Below are 26,681 nucleotides of genomic sequence, written 5' to 3'. Positions count from 1 at the left end.
CTGAGTCCTCCAGACTTGAATGGGTCTTATTGATTAGAAGACTTTGCTTTGGGATAAGCGAGATGCTGATCATTAGGCTTGAAGACTTTAAGTTTCAAAATAAAAGGGACTTTATTCTATGGTTTAGGATGTAATCCTCATTGCCCTTATTGCTCCTCAGCCATTTAAGTAACATCATTAGAATGTACTAAGAGGTATAATGAGACAGTTAGTGAAAAACACTTGCTATAGGGTTATTTGCATATGAAATAGAATTACTAAGTAGTAAGCTGGTTATTCCATCTATACAGGTTGATTCATTATTCTGTGTCAGCTCTAGTATCTCATTTCTTTCCTCTGTTTTTCTTGGCATTATGAAGTTTCAAGCCTTTGGGGGCTTGTTCGGAACACAGTGGCTCCCTCCTCAATTTCAGGCCACTCTCCTGTATCTTAGTTTTCCTCTACCTTGCTTTACTCTACCCCATTTTTAACAGTCTGATATCTTTTTGACTCTTTAATTTATGCTTAAATAAATGAGGTTTCAAGAAAAAATATAATAAATACAGATATGTATCAATACTTCTTCTTAAAAATGGATACTCACCTGTTTAAAAGAATTCCACCAACCTAGAGAAGCTACACTTAAAACACTTAAAATGAAGAAAAAAAATAAAGCAAAATTCTATACTATTGAATATCAACATAATCATGATGGCAACAATGCTGCTCTTAATGATTCACATTTTCTCTCTCTGTTGAAAGAAATGCGAACTGCACATCTGCACAGGTCTTAAGGTACACAGGGTAAAAGCAATACTCCTGATTTCATATTTATGAAATGTCTTATACTGTCCTTTTTGTGGAGAATGAGACAACTGATTAACATTCTCAGAAAAAATATTTATTGAAGTTCAAAATTATTTAATGAGATAGTTGCAAGTATCTTATATTTGTGAAGGTTATTTTTCCTCACAAAAGGAATGGAAATGATGCATACACTTTATCCCACTTGAATTAGAATTTTATATAGATAGTAAGAATCTGTGCATTGTAGAAGCAGAATGGGCCTATTGTTGTCTGCAACAGCAAATGAAGTGTCTCATAACTAGCAATTCAATGTGTTAATTCAGCTGCACCCTCCAATTACCTACGATTCATCTCAACTTAGTGCACAACAATAAAACTTAAAAAATCTGTGACAAAAATGTCTGCTCTACATTTATCAAATAGGGTCAACACTACCCAAAATCAGGGAGAGCCACAGAAACTAAATTATTAAAATTGTTCATTACAACCTAACAGTTGATATCATAATAAATTTTTGACATGAAGTCAATAGCCAAGAGTTAACAATAAAATACATACTGGATGTTTTGTATGGAAACTCTGACCAAGAAATATATAAACCATGTGGCAACTGAAATTGGCATCCCTTCAAATAACACAGCATTCCCTTGGAGCCACGGGCCAGCCAACTGCCAACTGACCACAGGGCCCAAGTACACAATTCTAAAAGTAGACAAAGGTAATGAGATGTGAATTTAGCATCCCCAGCCTCCTGCTAAATGACCCAGATGCAAAAGCTAGAGCGTCTGTCTCTTACCTATTCAGAACTAACGATGAAATGAACAAAGCTCTTTTTATAATTTTTTTTAACAAATCAACAGCACTAAAAGTCTAATCCTGCTACACATGGACTTATTAAGCCACAGAAGAAAGACCATGTAAAGTAAAGGAGACCCATGAAGAAGGAATAAAGGAAAGGAGAAGTAAGGAAAAGATATGGGAGAAGAGGGTATCAAGAAATGATAAACACATATTTACTTAAGAAGAAAATACAGAGGCACACTGACAACCCACAGGAAAGGTATAAAATCTGAACCATATTCAGGGTTCTCCCATTTTTCAGGACAAATGACATATAGTCCCATTTGGGACTTAACTATCAAGAGAATCAAAGACAGACAAGCCTTGTGGATTCAGAAAAAAAAAAAAAAAAAAAAGATTCAGGAAAAAAAGAATTTGCTGTGAGAAAAAAGGAAAAACTGTACCAAGTTTTGATACTAAGCTAGTTAATAACCCCATAAACCTTCATTTCATTTATGGACTCTGAAAACAGCATTGTTTTTAAGTACAAATTTTAGCTTTTAAAAAACCAGACAGGTGGAGTGACTCATTATTGATGGTATGTAATTGAAATAATTTACATAACCCAATCAACTATCAGTCAATCTAAAATAATATTTTTTAAAAGAATAAAGAAAAATCGTTAAGACACTGTCCTAGTACATTAAACAAAAATAGTAAGCAATAGAAAGTTGCTGAAAATCAACCAAAGGTCATAAAGAAAAAATATATTTTATCAAAGATTAATACATCAGTTCTCACAGATTACTAGTGATTACAAATTAGTAAAGATATGCCATTATAAGAAAAACTTGAAACACTTGAGAAAAAAAAGCCAGAAATTTCAGCAGGATTTCCTCAATCCTTCCATAAAGATTTCTTAATGTAATTTAAACATTTTATCAGTAATATCACAGCAAAATAAGCTATTTTTTATTAGGTTACAGATACATATCTCAGTTACAGATTATAATTTATATAGAGAAATCTAACTTAGTTAAGGATTTAGTTATTTTTCCTCCTGTCTGTATAACTATATGCTAATTTCTTCTTGTTTTGGGGGAGGTAGGGGCAGTATGCATCTAAGTAAAGACAACAAAATCGTTAAGAAATCCATTCCAATTTTCCCACATTTATTCTCTTACATAATTAACTGTATTTTTTTAAGATTTTATTTATTTATTTGACAGAGATTATAAGTAGGCAGAGAGGTAGTCAGAGAGAGAGGAAGGGAAGCAGGCTCCCTGCTGAGCAGAGAGCCCCAATGCAGGACTCGCTCAGGCTGGATCTCCAGAACCTGGGATCATGACCTGAGCTGAAAGCAGAGGTTTTAACCCACTGAGCCACCCAGGAGAGAACTTCAATTTTTACTTGCAGCTTGTCTTTCTTAATCCAGTGTTATGACTTCTAAAATGTAAACATTTTTGTTTCCCACTGTAGAAATCTGATTTGTTGGTCAGGCTTTCTTCCTTCACTTTTAAAGGCAAATCTAACTTGAATAGGAAACAAGACCTAGGAATCTGGGTTCCATTTTCAATTCTGCTACTTGGAGTTTCATGATGCAAAGCAAGTTGTTTTATTAACCATCTCATCAAAAGAGCGCAGTCCTTGGGGCGCCTGGGTGGCTCAGTGGATTAATCCTCTGCCTTCGGCTCAGGTCATGATCTCAGGGTCCTGGGATCGAGCCCCACATCGGGCCCTCTGCTTGGCGGGGGGCCTGTTTCCTCCTCTCTGCCTGTGTCTCTGCCTACTTGTGATCCCTGTCTGTCAAATAAATAAATAAAATCTTTAAAAAAAAAAAAGAGCGCAGTCCTTGCCCTGTCACACTCATCAGCTCAGTCTGCAACAATTTACTTAACCTTTCTGGGTCCCAATTTCCTTGTGTGTAAAATGGAGGTACTAATCAAACCTACTTGGAGGGCTGTTATGATAAAAACGAGTATCTGTAAAGCACTTAGAATTGTGTCCATAACATAGTAACTTCTTTTTTAAGGGAAGAAAGAGTCTACAGTAATGTGAAGCTATTTTAATTATTATATAATGCTGGGGTGTTCTTTCCCAACTAATCTACCCTAAACTGAACGGCTTCTATCATAAGGAATCCACATGCCCATTTTAGAATGCATGACTATTCAAAAGCATAGAGTAACAGAAGTAATATTAAAACTAATATTGATAACAAAAGTAATAACTGGTAAGTAATATTAAAGGAAACTCTCCTGTTTCTTAAATATGGAGACACGGACTTGACGGTTCAGTTTAATTCTATTTGCTCCCCTTACAGATTACTGGCCCTTCACACTTGTAGCAGTGAAAATTTTTATTATTCCCAGGGTATCTGTTTTAGGCTCCAGGTCCTAATGTCTGCCCATTTTTATTGTTTCTAAAATAGCTGGTTACTACTTTCTTTTATTGTGAATAGTCACTACTTTAAAAGCTCAAAATGAAAGAGGAATCATGAGTCCTAACAGCTTGCCCAGAAATTACATTCTGACTTCAGATTTGACTCTATTTTTCCTTTAAGATCTATGGCTATTTTATATTCTGAGTAGTATTTTGAAATTTTGGCAGCATGAAAATGAAATCAAATGCACAACTATGTTTACTAGGATTTTAGCATTTCTTGTGATAGTTCAAGTCTCTGAATGTTAAAATGTGTTAAGTGTGTGGTTGTGAAGACTCACTGACATCAGAAGTCCTATGAACAAGCTCTGTAGAAAAATAAGCATTAATTTGTTTTAACAACAATTTGTTTGTCATTGTAATTTAGGACATAAATGAATGCACAATTTTAAAAAGAACTGTGGATATGGAGAATAAGTCTGGCTGTGCTAAAAGGGCAGTAACTACTACCATTTTTAATAAATAAAAATTAGTAAGTAAATTTGAAAAATAATGAACTTGAAGTAAAATCAGTTGCTTGAAATGTCACTGTATTTAGAATCATCTAGAAAAGTATTTATAAAAATGGAATCTGAGGGCCCCTGGGTAGCTCAAGGGCAGCAGGTCAGGTCATGATCTCAGGATCTAGAATCAAGGCCCACATCCCAGGCCCTGAGAACATGATCTAAGCTGAAGTGCATCTGGCTATCCGCTCAGCAGGGTCTGCTTCTCCCTCTGCCTCTGCCCCTACCCCCTCCCTCTCGTGGTCTCTCTCTCCCCCCTGAAATAAATAAATAAAATCTTTAAATAAAAAAATAAAAAGAGATTCTGTAAACCCATCCCAGGCAAATGAGAATCTGTATCAGTGGGATCTGACAGACAGATTTGTTAGCAAGGATACGAAACGATGCCTTAGGTCAATTTTGCTACATTCATCTACCCCCACTGGCATTTTTTTCCCTCTTCAATGGCCCCAGTAGTCTCTATCCAAAGCAAGCTGGCATTTAACAGCCTGGGTCCGTTTTACAAAAGCAGTTAGAAGTTTACCTTTGCAATTTTCTCTCTTACCTAAAGCAAAACTGCTTTGTCCTCACTAAGAAAAACAAAGAAGTGAAAAAGGAACAGAAGGATCCTTAAAGGCTGAACACAAAGGTTTGGGATAAGGGCGGAGGAGTTAAAGTTCTTAAGACATGCTCCTTTATTTCGGCCCAACATTCAACTCTTGTCCCAGTTAAACACTGGTCTGTGTTTAACTGCCATGAGGGAACAAGTCACCTCCAATTCCATAATCCTTCCAACAATCACTGCCATAAGTAAACTGAGGCTAGAGCAACTGCTAGCATATTGGGTCCAAATTTTATTGCCCAGGCTGACGACTGGCAAGAAAATGGAATAGCTATAAGGGTTGTGTGTTTCTCATTAGGTGACAGATATGACTACCATACTAGCCTGCGCTGTCTATGGGCACAAAGTACATGGGTAAGATAGGATATTACAGAGGTTCCACCAAGCAGGGTTCCCAAGCACAGACTACAGAAGAGGGTGAAAAAACTTACCAGACTGTGAAAAAATTTTCATCAATCTTTGTTAAATTTGAAAAATAAGAACAGTGTAGAAGAACGCATAGAAAGCTAAATTTATTCTATTTTAAGAACTACATTTTGATAATCAGTTCTGCCATCTTAGCCAGTGTACAAATGTCTACCCTTTGTACCCAGTGTACAAATGTCTACTCACACAATGGTGATAGAAGTAGGCTTCTTAAATCATTCTTACCAGACAGAAGGAAATGTTCACATGAAGGTTGGCACTCATTTTTATTTTTCAATTTATTCGTCAGTGAAAATGTCAGATTGAGAACTACCAGAGCACTGGCTTCATCGAAATAAAGAACTGATGTGATCCCTGGTGCTCATACCAGGGAATTCTGAGTGAGGGAGTCTTCACGGACACAATGGGGACAGTAATACTACTTACTCATATGCTTATGAGGATAAAACATGGCAAGACCTATTAGATGTTTACTTATTCACAGTACAAGGACAAAGTAAGTATCCAACAGATTTTAGTTATTTTCTGATTGTGTAACTTAATTCACCATTTTTAACTCCCTCATAAATAAATGGAAATGGCTGTACCTTCACACAGATTTGTTTCCAAGTATTTGTTCTCATTTTTCTTTCATGAGAATAATGGTAGTATCGTATAGGGGTCTTGATAGTCACATAAATCTCATCCTCTCCTATATGAAACTAATTATATAATAAAAAATCTCAAGAGGAAATTAAGTGAGTTATTATGCTTCTGATCTACAAGAACATAATCCTCCCCATATGTCAAAATCCATTTTTTAACAAAAAAAGAGGTGTTGTGCTTATAATATCAAGGAAATTAATATTAGGCAAGAGATTAAGTTGACATTTACTACTATCTCTGAGGCATAATTTAGATGATTTTGAATATGCAGGCTTTGCTCTAAATTCTTCTGTTTACAGTGGCTACTCAGCACTTGTATTATGATCACCAAAATGCCAACTAACAGTTTAATCACACTTCCTATAATGTTCTACAAGAGCTTAAATAAGATTTAAGTGATATCAATATAGTTTAATGTATCAGAATCCTAATTAATTCCACATCCTGTTAAAACCCTGATATGCTAGATCTTGGATAGTTCCCCATCTATCTTAACAGTAAGCAGTTCCAAAAATAGTAACAATAATAATACAAAGGAAGTCTGAATATTTAATATGAGCATTTCAATTTTCTCATATAACAGAAAATATGATCACAATTGTGTTCATATCTATGATGTTAACAGTCACAATTTTCTCTGCATCCCTCTCAAGCTATGTTGGAGATTTACCATTAACATGGAACAACTTTCAACAACTGATATTTTGTATTTTGCTTTAGGTCTACTGTGAGGAGTGAACAATTATGATAGGGTAAAGGCTGAGAGAGAACCCAAGAGTTCATAAGGACAATTACATGTGCACATTCGAGTGAAGTTGGGCCCCATAGAGAAAAGGCACATCTCCCTACTTTCACTTATATTTTAAATGGTAGGCCCCAGAAATCTCTTAATAATCCGTGGTTAAAAATTCTCAAAACTAAGAATTTCAGCTTAAATACATAGGTCCTGACTCATACAAAGACAATAAAACCAGAAAACTCATGGCTAAAAATAAATTTTAGCTAATTCATTTATAAGCAAACTGGAACATACATTCATCACACAGGTATCTTTAATCACCTGTTATTTCTTGGTAATCAAGCAGACTCATTAAAAATATTTTTATAATACACTACATTGGAAGCATACACATAGATTTAAATCTGAATCTAGAAAAAACAAGTATCAAATGAATAAAGTCCATCTGGTTTATATTTTTCTCTAAAATACAATTGCTTATAATGTCCCAAATGGATGACCAACTACTGAATTACTGTGTGCACTCACTTTTGCAAATTTCTTTTTTAATTTTCTAAGTATTAAATTTCATAGTAGAAAGCTGGACTCTTCAAAAACACATATCTGTAACTGAATAGCAGATGTCTTTTATTAAAGAATGTGCTTTAAGATAGAAATTGTAAACAGAAGTCTAATCTGGGGGTACCTGGTTGACTCACTAAGTAGAGCATGAAACTCTTGGATTTTAGGATTCTGAGTTCAAGCCCCATTTTACGTACAGAAATTACTTAAAAATAAAATCTTTTTTTAAAAAAGTCTAATCTGTTAAAACGACAAAAGGTTTATCAGAGCAGAGAGTACCAGATCTTTATATGTGATTTATGTGTTTGAACATATGTGTGAGTGGGCGGGTGGGGGGTGATATTAAGAAAGGACATCAAATAGACTGTCAAAGTCAGTATGAGTCTCAATTCGATGTTTCACATGTGTTTATTCCCGTAACAAGAGCAGAAGGAAGGAATGAGAACCAAAACCCAGTTAAAATTCTTTGAATAATTAGGCATATGGTCACTCTAACTTCAAAGCAGTGATCCTGTAAGGTCTCATTAAATTTAAGACATGTACATGTTCCTACTACTGATGGCAATGCAAACCCAAGGTGATATATTAAAAGTCACAGTCAAGAATTTCTTGTTGGGGCGCCCGGGTGGCTCAGTTGGTTAAGCGGCTGCCTTCGGCTCGGATCATGATTCCAGGGTCCTGGGATTGAGCCCCGCATCAGGCTCTCAGCAGAGAGCCTGCTTCTCTCTCTCACCCTCTCCCTGCCACTCTGCTTACTTGTGCTCTCTCTCTAGCTGTCAAATAAACAAATAAAATATTAAAAAAAAAAGAATTTCTTGTTTATTACAAGAGATACCACTTGAGATGGTGATACCTAAAAATACCAATAGAGACTATTCATCTCCATAAAATACAATGAACACTTATTAAAGACATGGAGTACTGTTATTTCTTTCACCTAGTGGACTTTATTCATACATTATTCTCAATCATACTCTTTACTTTCACTTGATGTTATTCAGAAACACCCGTATCCTCTTCATTTTTTTAACCAGAATGAATAAAAATACTCATGTATTGCCTTCTCTCACCTTCTCCCTAAAATGCTAAGTTTAAAAAGCTGCACAACTTCTATTCCATGAAATCTTCCTGTTAGAACTACCACTTCTAAAAAAGAAAACAAAGGAAAGGAAAGAAAGAACTACCACTTCTAAAAATCAAGTAAACAAAATGGAAACATTGTATTTCACTCTGACAAAACTGTTCAATGTGAAATCAATGCACATGAAATTAAAAAGTTAAATATACCTCAATATTATCAGTAAATCAGAACATATCTCAACCAGTATCAGAATTTCTATCTTCACTGTATCTTTACTATTTTTAAATATAAAACATTGGGTACAATGTCAGGTGATCTATAAGCCAATATTTTTAAAGCAAAATTGCCTTGAACACACTCCTATACAATAGTCATGGCAAATCCCCAACTGTTTTGAGAAGTGACTACCCTATCATCAAAAAAAACAATATATATATAAAAAAAAAAGACCCCAAAACAAAACAATACTGCAGCCTAAGAATTCCTACTAGTACCTTGTGCCAGGAGGACTACATTTCCAGGTACTCTGGCAAATTCTCATATATATGTAGTACCACACCTCTCATATACATTTGAAGCAGTAAGGAAGCCTATAAATTATTTAAGGCAAGTGATTCGGTTTGCAGATCAATTTATAGGCCCCAAATATTTTAAGCTGACAGATCTGTTCCTTATATTAAAAGAGAGAACTTTTCACTTGCAGAAGACCACATGAAAATATTCACTAACAAATGATGTCATGTTGCAGTTTACTTTCAGGTAGGAAGATTAAGAGATGTCAGCCATCAGAGCCTCTAAAATCATTTCTTCAATTTTGCAGTGATTTGTTAAAGAGCATCAGCCAAGTTAAAGACTTTCAGAGGGGGGCAAATTCAAGCAGTGAATGAACTAAAAAGGGACAGAAGAGTCATGTTTCAACATCCCTTCTACTAGTCCTCAATTCCCATTCATAAAAGACTAAATGAAACAGAAAAAAAAAAAAGGCAGAATTCAACTTCTTGTTTGTAGGCTCATTAGCATAACTGGGTGACTTCAAAGCCCTTAATTAGTTGCATGCTAATCACTCAACTAGCAAGTTTTTATTAAGCATTTACTAGTTTTCCCACACTGCGCTAGGGTCTGCATATCTGAAGCAGCATCCCATTCCACTATGCACTCTCAAATCCAGAATTAATCTACACCAGCAGCACTGTACCTCTTTTGCAAAAGCTTTCATTCCTTCCTCTCAGAACCTGATCTCAGACACAGTGCCTCTACTTAAGTAAGCAGCTTTAAGCCCTGGAATGGGATGAGCATCACACACACGGAGAATTAAAAGCATTTATTTAAACAAGCAGGAGCAGCCAGAGAAAATTCTCAGTGGAGTTGAAGGTGGGCAGGGGCACAAGGAAGAGATGTGAAATCCTGGCTTGTGGCAAACAGCACAGAGAAATGCACATTTCTCATGTTCAAAGCCTGCCTTAGGCTATGAAGATTTTCCAAATCTATCCATCTGCGAAGTCACTCCAACAGGGTTTCAATACTAAGATTCTAATTCTGCAGGAGAGAAGGAGTTTGTAAAGATCAGGGAAAAGGAAAAAATTAGAAATGCAATGCAAAAGTGAAGATGAGGAAAAGGAAAGGATGGGTGAAGGCAAGGAGAACGATCTGGGAAAGTGAAAGGTACGAAGTATGTCACCAAATAGGCTGACCTTACTTTTCACTATTCTCCAACAAGCTGGTTTCTTTAACACTAGAGGGCATGAACGCAAGGAATAGCGCGCGCACACACACGCACACGCGCGCACCACACATACACACACACGGGGACGGTAGGGAAGCAACCCTGAGCAAAGGCAGCCTTCATATAAAACTAAAGATCCGAGGGCCCAAAGAAAAACCGAAATTTCTGGCGTCTAGGGCAGCCAAGTGTCTTTACCCTGCAAATAAAATTTCTACGCTCTGTTCGTGGGAACAGTGACCACGACCTCTCACAAGGAAACCACTCAAGGATTGAGTGTTACGGCAGTTTAAAGCATATAGCCCCCAATGCTCCTCTCCACCGCTAGCAACACCTTTGCCTCATGAAAGCTCCCACCCTTTCGAGGTCAGTTTTCCCTGGATCCAAAATCTTCATCCATCTCTTCTCCTGGGCTACCTCTAAAAGCTAGAGATGGAGACTATCTACCAGGAAATTCAACTGATCGTAGTCAAATAACGGAGTGAGGGGAGGGGCGCCCGCAGCTTTCGCTGCCAGCATAGCATCCTCTGTGCGCTCGGGTTCGCGGCCGCGCGGAGCTGGGAGACTGGCCCTTGAGACTGGCCCTCATTCAGCCCCTCGACTCCACGAGAGCCCACACAGGGGCATCCCCCGCACACCCTCTGGCTCTGACCAGGGAGATCTCTGTACCTGGAGATGCCCAGATGATGGGCCGGGGCGTGCTCCACTGGCCAAGGCGCCTGGGGTCTGGGGATCTGGAGGACAGGAGAGGCGGGGAAAGGAGACAAGAGAGAGGCAGCGAGAGGAAGACGGAAAATATGGCAAAAAGGAGAGACAAGCCTAAGAGTAACAGGAAGAGACATCCCAAGAAAGACAAGGAGGAAAAGGGGAAAGAAACAGACCCGAAGGGCGCAGGGGGGGCCAGTCAGAGAGAAAGTCAGAGAAAGAAACTGAGTCAGAGACAGAGACGCACAGAAGAGAATGAGAGGCCGAGGCGCACGGAAAGAAAGAGGCAGAAAGAAAGGAAGGCAATCGTCGAAGAGGACACCCAAGCTCCAGACCGTCCGCGGTGTCAAGCCGAGAAGCGTCCGCGCACAGCAAGCCCCAGCCTCCCGCAGCTGGTAGGAGAAAGTTGCCCCTGCCGCCGAGCCACCAAGGCGCAGTGGGTGGCCAGCGACCCGGAGCTCAGCCAAATAGCGGAAAAAGCCGGGTAGAGATCGGGCGGCGGCAGAAAGTTCCGTGCCTCGCGATCCTCCCTCCGCACCTGCAGCGACCCGCGAGCGCGCTCAGAGTGCCCAAGGGGCTGTCTCGCGGGGTCCGCGGGCGCCCCTGACCCCCGTCCGGCCCCGGGCGCTCGACTCCGCGCCCTACACTAGCTGCGGGACTTTGCGGCACCCACCCGGGCACCCTGGGCACCCTGGCTACCCGGAGAGGACTCGCCCCAAACAATTACCAGGAAGAGAAAGGGAGCAAGAGAGAGACGGAGACCTGCTATCGTGGCCAAGGATCCCGCGAAGAGGGAACCGCAGTCCACACGCGGGATTCAGCTTCCACTAGCCCAGCAGGCGCCGGTCAGCCGCGCCGAGAGTGCCGGGTGCGCCGAGCCCGCGCTCACCTGGAACCCGCGCCGGCCCGCGAACGCCGCGCGCAGCCCCGGCTCCCGCCCGCGCCTCTCTCTTCACACTTCCCCGGGAGCGGAGCAAGCTGGCTCCGGCCTGGGCCAGCCCCAGAGAGGCGCCCTCATAGCGCAGCGGCGGGCTAGAGGGCTCCGCGAGCGCCGCGAGAGCGGGCGCCGAGGCCGTACAGGCGCAGGAGACCGAACGAGGGCTCCTAACACATTGTCACCTCGGCAGAGCCGCCGTTACCGCCGCCGCCACCGCCTGGTCACTTCGCCCCCAGCCCCCGCCCCCCTCCCACCCCGGCCCTCTCCCTCCCAGTCCCTCCTCCTCGCGCGGTCCCTCCCCCTCCCGTAGCCCCAGCCTGGAGGCCTCTCACTGGGCTAGTATCATTTACGTAACCAGCACCCCTCAGCCCTCCTCCCTCCCGGCTCCCGCTCCTCCCCGGGCTGGGGCGGTGTGCACCGAGCGCGCTCCAGCTGCTCCTAGAGCTGCTGCTCCAGCGTTGTGCACAAGTCCCGCGATACTTGGCAGGCACGGCCCCCAAGAGCAACTGTGGGGTCGGCTCCTCTCCCCTACAGAGCGTTTCGTGACCCCTGGCCATCCAGGTTTTCCGTAGTGCAAAAGCCGGCTTGCATACAGGATGTTAGTCTGGTGCACCAGTGAGCTTCTTACAGGGATGCTGGAGGGTCGGGGACTGCCCTCGGGGAAAAGCTGGGGCAACCCCACCCCCTTCGTAGTGTCTCCAGTGGAGAAATGATGCGGGGGACTTAAGGTTTCAGAGCCTTGAAGCAGAAAGGACAGACAAGAGTTTGGCCTCTTGTCCATTACAGTTTTTACACCCTGACAGGTCCTAGTGTTTGGATGGCGACAGCTGCTGCTAGCTTACACAGGATATGAGAACTAGGAACGCATAAGGAAGGCTTCCTTGTGCTCATAAATTTTTTAGGGAGAAGTAAAGAGAAAAAGTGGGGCTTTGAATTCCTTTCTCAGTCAACAAGGTATGGTCTCTGACACATACACACACATACATACACACGCATACACCCAGAAGTGCCTGAATGCTTGCATTTCAAAGTAAAGTTCATGTGAAGTCTTTCTAAGTAAAGTTAATGTATAGTGTGGCAGAAGGTCTTGTACTAAATGGTTAAAATGTATGTAAGGATCTTAGAACAATACCTGGCACAAGGCACAGACTTAAGACTCATATATTAGCATCTGAAGACTTGGGACCTATCCCCCAATGCCATGAGGGAAATACTCTTCTAGGAAATTGGGTTTACTGAGTTAAAATCCCTCCTTTGCCATTTATTCACTGTTGGTTTTCTTATTTATGAGAGTAAAATAGAGGTCCTTTCCTCCTCTCCCGGTGTCATTTCACCTGTCTTAATTCACTCTTCTAAGTTTATTTGGTGAGACTGGGGGAAGATCCAACAGCTACTTCAAAAATATTAAGGAGCCATGTTGTACAAACATATTATTTTTATCTAGAATGTCAATGACATTCTTGACTATACTCAAAAGGAGATTTCTAGAAATGTTATCTCTTTTATGAATCAATTATTATCTAAACTGGTATGATAACCTTACTTAATATCTTCTCTTACATTTTCTGTCCTACTACCCCTTCCAACTTTCAGTGATGGAACATCCACCAGAGGTGATTCTGTGTATGTGTGAGGACACAGGATGTCATTCATAATACCAGGGACACCCTGGAATTTCTCTCTACTGCTCCCTCATGTGACTTCCAGTTCTACCATCAGATTACCCACCTCAGCATGGCAAATTGAAAAAAACTATGAACCAGCAAGTTAAAGATTGGGGTTCTAATGCTGGCATAGCCACTTATCAGACATAAGTCCTTTGATGACATATAATCCCCTATCCTTACACTCTTCATCTCTTAAAAAGGTAGCAATGCTATCTTGTAAGTTTTGTGCTAATATTTAACTAAAGCAAGAATCGTAATTCTAGTGGGTAAAGACTGTATGTTGAACGAGATATTTATGTAGTCCCAAAGTATCTCACCTGGGTATTATTATTATTATTATTTTTAATTCTAGTTGTTTGTTTGATGGGAGGGGGAGAGAGAGCACAAGTGCCAAGGGAGGGGCAGGTGGAATTTCCAGCAGACTCTGCACTAAGCAGAACCCGATGTAGGCTTGTTCTCATGACCCTGAGGTCATGACCTGAGCAGAAACCGAGAGTCCAACACTAAACCACCTGAGCTACGCAGGCACCCCTCTCCCTTTTCTTTATAACAAACCATTCCCAAACTTCATGGCTTAAATAATAAAACATCTATAATTTCTCAAGGTTTTATGGGTTGTCTGGGTAATTCTCTCTTCTGACTGGCTTGGTTTGGGCTGGATAGTCTAAGATGGCTTCACTCATTTGTCTGCTGGTTGTCAGGTTGATTGAGGGAGGAGGGAACAGAGCTCAGCTGGGATGGCTCATCTTTGTTCAAACTGCTGTCATCCTCAGTAGGTTAGCCATGTTTTCTTGAGTAATGATACTTTCAGGGTTCCAGAAAACAACAATGGAGTGCAGGCTGCAAGGCAGAGTATTCCTCAAGATTATGCTGACACAAATTTATCAGTGTCCCATTAGCCCAACGAGATTACATGGACAAGTCCAATTCAAATGATGGAATAATATATTCCACGTCTTGATGGGAAAAACTGCAAAATCATTTTACAAAGAAGAATGCGTACACAAATGGGAAGCACTTGAAGCCATTTTTATAATCTGTCATAGATTCCTAATTACCAGGGAATTTAAAAAAAGAAATCCTTGTAAGGAATAAATCTAGTAGATATCACCTTAACTAAATGATCAAGGTTAAAATCACCAATAATGGGACCAGGTAACATCATGAGCCTCAAGCGGAAGTATATATACACAATGTAGTTTTTTTAGTATTTCAAACCAAAAAAAAAGTATAATTGATTGTAACCATGATAAAAAGCAAAAGATAAGTGCAAATTGAGGAAAATACCACAAAATATCTTGTCTATACTTGTCAAAAATATCATTCTGATTAAAGTTAAAGGCTGGAGACCTATTCTGGACTATAGGAGATTAAAGATACATGACTCCTAAAAGCAATGTGTAATCCAGAACTAGATACTGGACTGGAAAAAAAATACATTATGGGACAATTGGCAAAATATGAATAAAGTCTATAATATCTAGACCTTTTATTTATGTTAAATTACAATTAATTTTGTATCAGTACTAAATGTCTTAATTTTTATAACTTTACTACAGTTACTGTAATAAAATATTTTGGGGTAAGAAGGGCATAGTGGCTGCATTTTATTCACAATCATTCAGAAATACGTACAGAGAAAATGATGCAGGATATGTGATCAAACCTTAACAATTGGTAAATCTGGATGAAGAATACAGGACTACAATTTTTTGTAGTAATTTTGCAACATTTTTAAAGTTTGAATTTATTTTATTTTTAAAAAAATGAGAGAGGGCGCCTGGGTGGCTCAGTGGGTTAAAGCCTCTGCTTTCGGCTCAGGGTCCTGGGATGGAGCCCCGCATCAGGCTCTCTGCTCAGCAGGAGGCCTGCTTCTCTTCCTCTCTCTCTCTGCCTGCCTCTCTGCCTACTTGTGATCTCTGTAAAATAAAAAAATAAAATCTTAAAAAAAAATAAAAATAAAATTTTTTTTTAATTTAAAAATGAGAAAATAAACAATCTTTGCTTATCTTAGAAGAAGAATAAATGCAATAATTTATGTGGCTGGGTGTTGAAAGTAATAAAATTTATATTGTACTTTTTTCAAATAGAAAGCTAGAAATTTAATCATTGAAGACTTACTGAAAGTAGTTGTTTAGGTAAATGGGATGACCAGAACTGTACAAGTAATCGTCTATAAAGCATAAAGTGATTTAGATGGAGAATATACTAAAGACAGAAATTCAGCAGGTACACTTGACCAACCAGTGATCAACCAAGGCCCAAATGGAAAACAAAGGGTGATATTATCCAGATAGATGAAAGAAAGGAAGAAGGGAAAGAAGGGAGGAAGGGGGGTAGGAAAAGAAAGAGGGAGAGAGGAGAGAGAAATTGCTGAAGGTAAGTTGTCAGGTCTTGAAAAATTATTAGTAATGAGGAAGAAAGACAAAAGTGTCACATTATTGAGAGTTTAAAATTGGACGAGTTGGAGAATAGAGATGCCATTATTAAGAGATGCAGGAAGCAACAACTCTTGTTTTCTAAAATAAAAATCTAAAATTATTTCTTATGAATTATATTTCAGTGGATTCTCATTGTTTTTAGGAAATAGTCTAAAAGCCCTAACAAGTCTTACAAGAATCTTTATTTGGCCCCTTCTTATCACCCTAGTGCAATATATTGACTTAAGCACTGGGAAAGGTACTAAAAGATATAGAAGAACATAAAGATAGCTCTCATGATAGAGTCTAATCCTTTATCTAGTGAATATGTATTGAATGCTTACAACATGCTCTCAGTATAGGACAGTGAGTAAAAAGATAAGACTCCACTTTCATGAATGCTACATTTTAGTGTAATATGTTCTTAAAAAAAATGTACTTAATTTCAGATGGTAACAAATTCTAAGAAAGCTGAGCTTTCCAACTAGTGTACCAAAAATGGTTAACAGATATCACATGACATACTGACCACCTCAACCATCAGAAATGGCCAAGTAGGGTGGCCTCAAGTTGCCAGAGTTCATAGACATGTGGCCTCTGCTCAGAAGAAACTTGTTTAGGGCTCTTTGTAGGATGGCCTGAACAAGTGAAGACTGAGCGTGTGTCCCATTCTTCCTGAAGGTGACATAAAGAAGCATCTACATCTGAACATCTACTTCAGCATTCGGCTACAGACCCAGTGGTCTGCAAGGGTTCTTGGAATGGTTTGAAAACTTTTATTTTAGGGGCGCCTGGGTGGCTCAGTGAGATAAAGCCTCTGCCTTCAGCTCTGGCCATGATCCCAGGGTCCTGGGATCGAGCCCGCATTGGGCTCTCTGCTCAGTGGAGAGCCTGTCCTCCTCCCCCCCACGCATCCCTGCCTGCCTCTCTGCCTACCTGTGATCTCTGTCTGTCAAATAAATAAATAAAATCTTTAAAAGAAAAAAAAAGTAAACTTTTATTTTAGGGGTCAAGAAACACTGCATATAATTCATAATGCAACCCCGTTGCCCATGGGGAAACAAGAAGCCTAGGCAGAAAATTGTAGCTAGTATACTTTCAGTTAATGACCCAAAGCTCTAGCAACACAAATGTACTATAATTCTGTGCCATATGCTGATTTGCTATTTTTGTGATAGCCATGTCAGCTGCAGATTGACTGCCCTAATACTGCTTGAGTGTTTTTCAAATTTAAGCTTTATAGTTATATTCAATTTTCTGATAAAAAAAATTTTAATAGATTTGAAATCCATTTATATCCATAATAATTCAAAATCCCAACTCATATGAAAGAAAGAGTTGATATATTTTAAATACCATTTAAATTGACAAACATTTTGTCATAAAAATAAAGATATAAAATCTTTTACACCTACTTTATGCAAATATTTTCTCTTCCTTGTTGATAATTATTATATCATCATTTAAAATTTCATGATCAGAAAGCAGAGCTATTTCAAATATGCAACCTGTTACTAAAAAGTTCAGTTCATGGAGGCAGGATCTCATTAAAATATTTTTTAAGATTTTATTTGGAAGTCTTACATGATTCACTAGACCTTATCTTCTTTAATATACTATTTTTATAATAATTTAAAAATATGAGGGAAAGGTAATTAATCTTTAACCAAGCTCCATATTTAAATACTCATATTTGTTCTAATTTATCTCATGATCCATTGCAGCATCTTAGCATCTGACACAGCTTCTTAGCGTCTAACATAGTTTAAAATTTACATTTTTCCACATTTGTGTGATTAATGTCTGTTTTAACCAACACACAATGGGATACACCAAAGCAAAATGTAATTGTGTGGGAGCAGTGGAGGTGCAAAGTTGTAGCTTGACTCTAGACACAATACCTTTTAAAAACTTAAGTTAAATAAATTAATCAATCCAACCATCTATTAACCAATGGCTGAATCTTGCTTGTGAACTTTCCTTTTTCATCTCTCCTTTCCCCACTAAACTTTTCCTTTCTTTGTTTTGAATTCTTGATTGGGTAATAATCATTAGTGCCAAAGAATTAGAGGAAATGGGGCACCTGGGTGGCTCAGCTGGTTAAGCGCCTAACTCTTGGTTTTGGCTGTGGGCATGATCTGAAGGTCATGACATCCAGCCCTGCATAGGGCTCCACATTTAGGGCAAAGTCTGCTTGCTATCCCCTGTGCTCTCTCTCTCACACACACAAAATAAATAAAATCTTTAAAAAAAAAAAAAAAAACAGAGGAAACAATCAATTTCAGCTCATAATAATTTTCAGCACCACGGAGAGCAACACATAAGCATCTCCCAACAGATTCTGTGGCCAGGACAGCCTATGCTAGTATATAGCATACATCAACAGGGATAAGCAAATATTTAGAAGGCATGTAAAAAACTAACTATGGTACTATTCAGCATTCATAAACAAAGATAAGTAAATAAGAGGAAAACATAATAATGTGGAAAAGCACTGGCATTCACATAAGGGAATGTGGCTTTGCTGTCACTTAACATCTTTGAATCTCCATTAAATCAAAATGAAAATATGAAGCAAATGTTAAACACCATCTAAGTTCAAAGTATAAAACAATTACATATCCACCACCTCAAGAGTTTTTTTACTTGTGTACACCATATGGGTATATATATTTTTTTAGAAGGCAAATCCCTAGAAAGCAGAAGCTATATGACTGATTCCCAGGGCTGAATATAACATTTGGCAGATAATAGTCATTTATTTATTAATCATATACATTAAATTAAATCATCCTGTAAATAATATTTCACTTGCTTATTAAAGCTCATGAATAATCCATTATACTGGCAAAACTACTTACGTATTTAAGAATCTAGTAATTTTTATTTCAAGTTTGAGTATGAGTGCTTATCAAAAATAAGCATTAAGTCACATTGTTACAGTTACGGAGCAGGTAAGCTTTATTGGTTTTCATATTTTAAAATTATATTCAAAATATCACCTTCTTGTAATGAAGGATTTTCCAGTGTGTTTTAATTAGTTGTTTGAAGCTTTACTCAGAAATCCAAAATACAAAAAAATGTAACAATCACAAAATCCTTTGGTCAACAAATAGCTACTAGAGGCCTATACCCCATCAATGCACAAATGTAAGTCACTGTCTTATAGAATTAGAGGAAATAAGGTACAAGGAATAAAGAAATGTATTAAAACCACTTTTTAAATTCTAACATTTAAAAAAAGTCCTAGATTCATATGAAATTTTCCTACTCAGTCTTTTCTTCAGCTATCCCATTCAAAAAAAACTATTTATGTTGCTACACAATGTACAAAATTTGTGTGTACTGAACAAGACAATTTAAACAAGGCAAACTCATAAATTATTCAAAGCTTAACAAAGAACAGGAAGTAGGAGGTATTAAGTGGAGTGTCACAAATTTTGGTATTAGACTCTAACTAAACACCTAATTAGAATCAGAATGAAAAGGAAAGAACCTGTTGTATTTTAAATCTGTCTGCATTGCCAAATTGATATGAAAAGGCAACTGCCTCAATATCAAAGAATAGAAGTATGGCTATCACTAGGAAAAGATGATTCCAACTAACTGAGGAATTTTCAAAACTTAAGTAAATAAATAAAGGGAGATATTTTTATTTTGAAAAAATAGAAGCTGATACTATACAACATTACATATAAAAGGAGAACATACTATTAGGATTTTTTTTTCTTTCATCAGCCTGAAATGTATAACAATTCATGAAGTCAGAAGTAGGTAGTAATTATATTATGACATATACAAAGAAAACACATATATATAAGTATTATATATTTCCTTTGAAAAGTAGAAAGCATTTTATAACTGTAAAGTATAATAATAAGTATAAAAGTAAAATTTAGCAGATTATTAAGAACAAGAAAAATGATGAAACAGGGGTGGGAGGTTGGGGTACCAGGTGGTGGGTATTATAGAGGGTATGGCTTGCATGAAGCGCTGGGTGTGGTGAAAAAATAATGAATACTGTTTTTCTGAAAATAAATAAATTGGGGGAAAAAATGATGAAACAAGAGCCTTCATGATTCTAAACTCAACTTACAGAAGACATGTCAGAGTAGAGTATGTAGCAATGTTTTGAAATTAAGTCATTAGTATCAGATAAAAACAATCAAGTTTATTATCCATAAAGACATTAATGATATAGTCTCTAAAAAGAATTCCATAACATGGAAATTGGCTTTTCTTAATTTATATTCTAAGATTTGAGCAATTACTCAAATTTGCAAAGAAAATAGAATTTAAACTATTTAAGCATATCTTTGCCCCAGGAATATTTAAAACAGTTCTTAAAGTTCTTTCCAGACTTTCAGTTATATCAATTTGACTGACATCTTTGTATTCCTTCTCTGAACAGAAGTTTATATATTATACATAATATATATGTATATATGTATTATGTGTGCATATGTGAATATATGCATGTGTGTGTATGTGTGAATCTATGAACTGTAGTACAGCCATTTTCCATGAAGTGAATTCCCAAAGTTATCCATGTGGATAATTGCTTTTACTTTCTTGAATGTGAAAAATCATGTTTTTAGCTACCTCTCGTTAAACATACAATGGGACTCAGTATTCATACAACATATAGGCATTATACTAAATTTTAAAGATTCTTCAGTAATCAATATTGAATGATTTTCACAGTGGTTAAAAATTTAAAAAGTGAAAATAATACTTCCCCCACAAACACAGATCTGCAAAATATGTGAACTTCCAGTAATTAGACTTAAAAATTTTATATAAAACCTGGTGTCATGCATGGCCTCTAAGCATCCATTTAAAAAAGGAATGCACAGCAGAAGTTAACTGTGTGAGAATCAGCTTTTCAAAAGTGGTGCTTCTGCTTCCATTTTCATCACAAACAAGCCATACTATTAGTAAATGGAAAGTCACACTTATATTTACTCACTGACCTATACAAAGTTGTACACATTTTTTTAAATCTACATATCATCTTTCTTCCTAGGCTCAGGCAGCCCAAACAGTTTGTAGGCTTTGAAGCAAATTAGACAGGGATTAAATGGCAAATTCTGTCACTTAGCAGCTTTGTGACCTTAGGAATGTACCTCTCTGAGAAGCAGTCACATTTTTGGTGACAGAAGTATTATACACTAGTATTATAATTGAATTTTGGAGAAATGAATGATGGAGTATGTATACCTGACTCATCCTAGACACTCAATAACTCATTCTATTTTTGTGTTCCCTGTACTGTAAATGCTATTGTCGATTTTCAAAGATAATTGGGATTTAAGGTGAACCTAGGAAGATTTCATTTCCCCTGCAATGGGGACAATTTAGAATAAGGAATCAAGATAATCAACACCATTTGTCTATATATCAAAAATTCTCTCACTTCTTCCCCCCTCCTGCAATCTCTAAACTCAATAATGGCCCTAACTTAGAATCAGAATAAGCATTTGTACTATGAATAGTCTCGGAGCCCTAATACTCCCCATCATAGGCACAACCAGGTATGCTCACATGAGTACAGTTTCCCACGTTAAAATGTAAGTTCCATGGGCTTTGTCTGCTTTAGTCACAGAAATATCCCAGTAGACAGAACTAAGTGCCGGCCACTTAATAAGGGTCAAATAAATAGCACAGGTCATTGTATTCTTCTCTCAATAACCCCTACATATGGGGGGAAATTGGCTTTTTATCAGTCTCTTCCTGTCAATCTTTTTAACAGTCTTCCAATTAGGCAATGATGCTCTTCTCTGAGAAGATCACCTTGCCAACAACCACCTGCTGAATCCTCCATAAACTTTGCATAAAGTAGAGGACAGAATTCGACTAGTTCAAAAAACTAACTCTGTCTCATATTCCCAGTTTGCCCTGTACTTTGCTTAGCCAACTCTAGCAACTACAAAGATGTCCTAAACTGCCTAAGATGTGACAAATGTAGGACGCTCTTAAGAAGGAACAGGAATAGAAGCATGATCTGTTCCTTGGGACTCAAAAACACTCTGATAGTAACTCCAACATTTTCAAATTCAGAGCTTTTCCTTATAAAGCATTATGGGAGATAGTTTCCATTTTACCACAATAGGCTTTTTTTTCTTCTTTTTTTGCCTTTTGTCAGTCCAATTTGTAGAGTTTCAGAAGAAAGTGTAAAACCCCTGAATAAATTAATGTATTGGCATATAATTTACTCACTATTGAGAAGTAGATTATCTAGGACTTCTTTTTCCCACTTCTTTTATTTACCTTCAAACTACTGAGTTTTTGTTATCAGTGCCAGTGGAAAGAGGAACCAGTTTTATACATACAAATTATGAACTGCATCCATGATATACCACCTACAGAACTATCTGAATAGAATTCTAAGCCACATATTCTATTGATACTGAATAGTACTGCAGCATTTACCATAAGGTTTTTGCGAAGTCTTCTATTAGGAAGTACAGAAATGATGATTTCTAGATTTTAAAATAAATGTGCACTCTTTAAATAGAAACTTATATGGATATTTCAATAACATTTAGGAAATGTTCAAAAATTTGCATTTCATAGTCACTACCTGTGGTTAAGAGCCAATCTCTGTTGCTTCTATCTTAATGTTAAGCAAAAGCTGGACACTGTTTTATTCATCTATTTCTTTCGTCAGTTACTAACCTCTCAAATTTTGAGATAAGTATCAAAGGAAAATATTGTCAAAAATAGCTCCCTGGGGGCTAAAAGAGCACTGTCAGTTTCCTGTTTGTTTCTTCTGTTTCTCAATTTGTCATATTTTAAGACTTGGTACAGGAAAATGAAAGCCGATATCAAAAGATGTGGAACAAGTAAGGAGAGACAGCAAGCCAGAATCTGGCTGGAGACTCATCCGTTTGTGAAAAATAGAAAAATAGCTACAAAAAGCAGTCATGAAGGTTAGGAGCAGTATTCCAGTGACACTCTTATTCTAGTAAAAAAATCTGTGGATATGAATTTTGTATATGTGTGTCTTCATGTGTTAAAAAATAAAACTGAACAAAAGAAATTGATCCTATATTAGAAAATCAGATATTTCTCATATAAAAACCTTGATATCTGGCATGTCTTAAAAGTTAGAAGATAAAGAAAAATTGAACCCACCTTATTAAGTACAAAGTGGACATAATTCACTGGACCAAGCAGCTATTATTTCTCACACGGATTATTGGAACAGCCTCCTCTTTCTATTCTTCTTTTCCTCAAATATATTCTCAATGAAGCTGTTAAACTAGTCCCATTAAACGCAAGCTCAATTCCATCACTATTCTGCTCAAAACTCTGCACACCTTCACATCTCATTTAGAGTAAGAGACAGTCCTTACAGTGGCCTCTCTTTGTGACCCTTGACCACTCTGCTCTAGTCGTAATGATTTCTTTCCTATTTCTCAAACAGTTCAGACAAGATTGTACCTCAGGCCTTTGCCTTTCCTGTCCCCTTTGCCTATGATGACGCTCCCCCAGACAGTTCCGTCTCGCTCTCTTGTTTCCTTCAAGTTTTGACTTAAATGTTTTTAGTGAAAACTAACTGTCTATACCACTGACACCCCTTTCTCCCTTCCCTAGTTGACATTCCTCTATGGCTAACGCCACATACAGATTTTACTTACATATCTTATTTGTTCTGTGTCCCCCTTATAATATCAGCAACTTTAGATCATGTATCTTTGTATATTTTACTTTTGCTATATTCCCTGCTTTAAGACTCCTTGTGCATAGCCCTTACTCCATAAATTGCTTTGAACGAGTAAATGATGGAGTACCATTTTTTGCTAGTTTGCTAATGAGGAATCTAGAAGTTATATTTATATAATTTGCCCAAGTTCACATACCTAAAAAATAAAAAGCCAACATTCAAACCTTGGCAGTCAAATACCAGGAATCAATATTCTAGAGCCTCAGGTTGTAATATTAAGAAGAGATGTGATTTTCAAAGAAGCAGAAATAACATTTTTGCATGGAGGTACAATATGTTGCTATGTGAATAAATATGCTATCTTCATTTTTTGTACCATCAGTCTGACCTCTGAAAAAATAAAAGATCATGACCCTTTGATTTAAGTGGCGAAAATGGAGTAGAAACCAGTGGTTTTGTTTTTGTCTTGTTTTTCTTTGTACTTTGGCCCTATTATTTTTCTCACAGCTGCCTACCTTGCTCTCCTGCTCTACTTTCCCTGGATTGAGTTAGTCAATACTACAGAGATATTTTTTTGAAATTACTGACTTCCATTTCTCCTCCTTTGAAATATGAATTACCTTTTGAAGTATAACTTAAAGAAAAGTTCACAAATCACAAGTACATAGCTCTGTGAATGTAACAAAATAAAAACATCCTGTACCTGTATTACACTGGTAAGTATGTAACAACCAGCTGCCCTACCTCAAAACCAAACAAAAACACCTTGACAAAACACAATTCCCATGGCTTACGTACCCCAGCATGGCCAATTTCAAGCTAGGGACTTGATGTCAACCAGCTTGCGAACTTCAAACATTTAACAATCAACTCTTGCAACCTGATGCAAGCCAGTTGCAACATATCACAAAAAAAACAAGAAGCCCTATCATATTTCCCACCACCTAATAGTTACTTCCCTCTTCACCCCAAGTAACCGGCACCCTGACTCACAGCATCTATTTTTGAATTTAATATAAAGGAGCAATACACACTCTTTTGAATATGGTTTCTTTCTCTGTGTTTATGAAATAGATCCATGTGTTGCAAGTAGGGATAAATCATTCATTTTCAGTGCAGTATAGTATTTGGTATCATGGTATAATGTTGTATATTTTTTAGAGTTGGTAAACATTTAGTTTGTTTCTATTCATCGTTTATTATATGATTATTATAATCATTGGTTATAATATTGCCATGGAAATTCTTAGCATTTCCTTTGGTGAACATAGGTGCTCAGTGTCCTACAGTACTCACTTCTTCCTAGAAGAATTACTGGATCAGAGGATAAATGTATCAGGCTTATTAGAAACTGACAAAAATGGCTCCAAAGTGATGATGTGAATTTACACCACTGTTTAAAGTGTGTGGAAATTCTTGTTTCTCCACATCTTCTTCTAGGCATGGGGTTTTGGGTCTTTTTAAATATATTCATTCTGGTTGCAATATCTCATTTTGATTTAAATCTGTATCCCAGAAGGATTAGTGAGATTGTGCACATTTTTTCATGTTTAGTGAACGACTGGACGTTCTCTTTTGTGAAGTCGTCAACTTAAGTCTTGGGTTTATCTTTCTTTAGGTTGTATGGTTGATTTACAGTTCTTTATATATTCCAAATGCCACCCCTGTGTTGATTACAGGTACTAAAAATATCTTTTACCACTCAGGTACTTGCATCTTAATGCTCTCAGCGAAATTCTTTAATAATCAGAAGTCTTTTAAAATAATCGGGTAACTCTCTATCTATCTATCTATCTATCTCTCTATCTATGTCATCTCTCTGGCTTTCTGACTACCTACCTACCTACCACAGCTTTGAGAATTATTTACACACCTTTCAATTCACCCATTTTAAGTGTATAACTCAATGGTTTTTCAGTATATTGACAGAGTTGTGGAACTGCCATCATGACACATTCTAGAATATCTTCATCACTATCAAAATAAACTCCATATGTATTTTCAATGCCTCCCCATTTTCCACCAGGCCTCACCAGCCTTAGATAACCATGTATCTTCTTTCTGTCCATCCATATTCTTCATTTTTCATATAAATTAAATCATACAGTATGTGGCCTTTTGTGGCAGGTTTCTTTCATTACCATAATGTTTTCAAGGTTCATCCATGTGGCATTTTGAATCAATGCTTTATTCTTTTTTAAAGCTGAACAATATTCAGTTGTACAGATATATTACATTTTTATTCATTCATTCAACATTTGAGTTTGTTTCCATCTTTGGACTGTCATGAATAATGCTGCTAGGAACATTCATATACAAGTTTTCGTGTTGGCATATGGTTTCCTTTTTCTTACGTATAGACCTAGGAGTGGAAATGCTGAGCCATAGAGTAACTTCATGTTTAACATTTTGAGGAATTGCCAGACTCTTTTCCAAAGAAGCTGCACCATTTTACAGTTCTACCAGCAATGTATGTGGAGTTACAATTTCTCCATATCCTTGACAATACTAGTTATTATGTTCTTTTGATTAGAGCCATCATTTAATGGTATAAAGTGATAATTTTTGTGTGTATTTGATTTGCATTTCTCTGGTAACTAATAATGTTGAACATTTTTTCATGTATTTATTGGCATTTGTAACCTTCTTTGGAGAAATGTCTATTCAGAGCCCTTGTCCAGTTTTTATTTTTCCTTTGTCCATTTTAATCAGATTATTTTTCTTTTTATTATTGAGTTCTAAGAGTTCAGGAAAAAATTTCTAATGTTTAATGCATTCTGTTTCAGAATCCTCTCCCCACTCCTAAGTCATGAAGATAGTCTTTGAGTCTAATTTCTAATATATTGGCATTAATCTTTATGTAATGGTATGGATCAAAATGAATTCTTTCCATGTTTAAGTATATAATCAATACACCATTTACTGGAAAAACAATCAATTTTGCACTGTTCTTAAATTTTGAATTTGTTACAAAGTTAGTGTTTACATAGATTAGGAAT

At 37.4% G+C, this 26,681-nt stretch overlaps 1 protein-coding gene across 1 annotated transcript in view; it reads right to left on the bottom strand.

Moving 5' to 3' along the window:
* Window positions 1-11,862, bottom strand: part of GALNT13 (polypeptide N-acetylgalactosaminyltransferase 13) — a 551,077-nt gene extending 539,215 nt beyond the window's left edge. The window contains exon 1 of the mRNA XM_044242085.1: window positions 11,752-11,862. The gene's annotated coding sequence lies outside the window, so the exon portion shown is untranslated. The remainder of the gene's footprint in view (window positions 1-11,751) is intronic.
* Between the last annotated feature and the right edge of the window lie 14,819 nt (window positions 11,863-26,681).

The sequence above is a fragment of the Neovison vison genome, chromosome 3 (assembly GCF_020171115.1).
Source record: "Neovison vison isolate M4711 chromosome 3, ASM_NN_V1, whole genome shotgun sequence".
Classification (NCBI taxonomy): domain Eukaryota; kingdom Metazoa; phylum Chordata; class Mammalia; order Carnivora; family Mustelidae; genus Neogale; species Neogale vison.
The sequence above is the reverse complement of the archived record's forward strand: the minus strand, read 5'-3'. Positions and strand labels throughout refer to the sequence as shown.